Genomic DNA, 1,036 nt, shown 5'->3' on the forward strand with positions numbered 1-1,036 from the left:
TAAAAATCCACAGTAGTTCTCTAATAAAAGTCTGATGCTAGCGCTTGTGCCTGACCATTTCCCAACACAGGTACATTAAAAACCACAGCTCATAGCTGAAAGCTCAAATACCTCTGAGAACACCATGCAGATCAGGATCCCCATTGCAAAAACTTTTCTTCATCTATCACTTTCTAAGTATTTGGGAAAAAGAAAACAATAAAAAAATTCAAATCATCACAGACTTTCAAAATGACAGTGTTCTGTGAAATTAATTATGGTTTTAAATCATCTTTACCAGGTTAGATTAGAATAGATATCTAAAAACATTGGCCAGGGATTCCTGTGATGTTTTTAGAAATGTCCTGGTTGAAGATGACCTCCCAGACTGTGGTGAGAAAATTCTGCCAAATGAGTCTGGTATTTGGGCTTTGGACTGAACACATGGTTCTCATACTTGTAATTCACTATCTATTGGGATCTAAATTCTTTCTTTATAACCAAGTCATAAAGTAAGACATGTAAAATCTAATGCAGTAGGCAAAACTTAATGGAGCAGGCTTTTGATATGTGGTCCAGTCATCTTTTCACACATGTAAATAATCCTAAATATTAACAGAATGTGTGAAATCCTATTCTTTCTATATTGTTTCCGGGAATCATGTAGATACTCATATGCCTGACTCTTGTTTCAAAGTAAGTCTCTTTATGTCTGGACAAAATGATCACTTTTATGAATTCTAACACAGTTTTGATTCTACCTTCCTTTATCATAGTAATAAACTTACTTGTACACAGATCTGCTATTTTCTCAGGGGAAAAAAACTCATTCCTGTAAGTTGAATTAGCTAATCAAAAGATATGAGCATAAATTTATGTAAAAAATGTACTTAGCAGTAATGAAACTTTCAAAAATAGAGATCTTTAAAGCCATATTGTGAAACCACACTGAAATAAAATTAAGTAGTAACAATACTTAACAACTAACAGAAGTTCTAGGTAATTTAAATTTTAAAACAAGGAGAATATGGTGAAAAATTTACAAATAAGTGAAAGA

Source organism: Nannospalax galili, unplaced genomic scaffold, assembly GCF_000622305.1.
Source record: "Nannospalax galili isolate Female #2095 unplaced genomic scaffold, S.galili_v1.0 scaffold243, whole genome shotgun sequence".
Lineage (NCBI taxonomy): Eukaryota > Metazoa > Chordata > Mammalia > Rodentia > Spalacidae > Nannospalax > Nannospalax galili.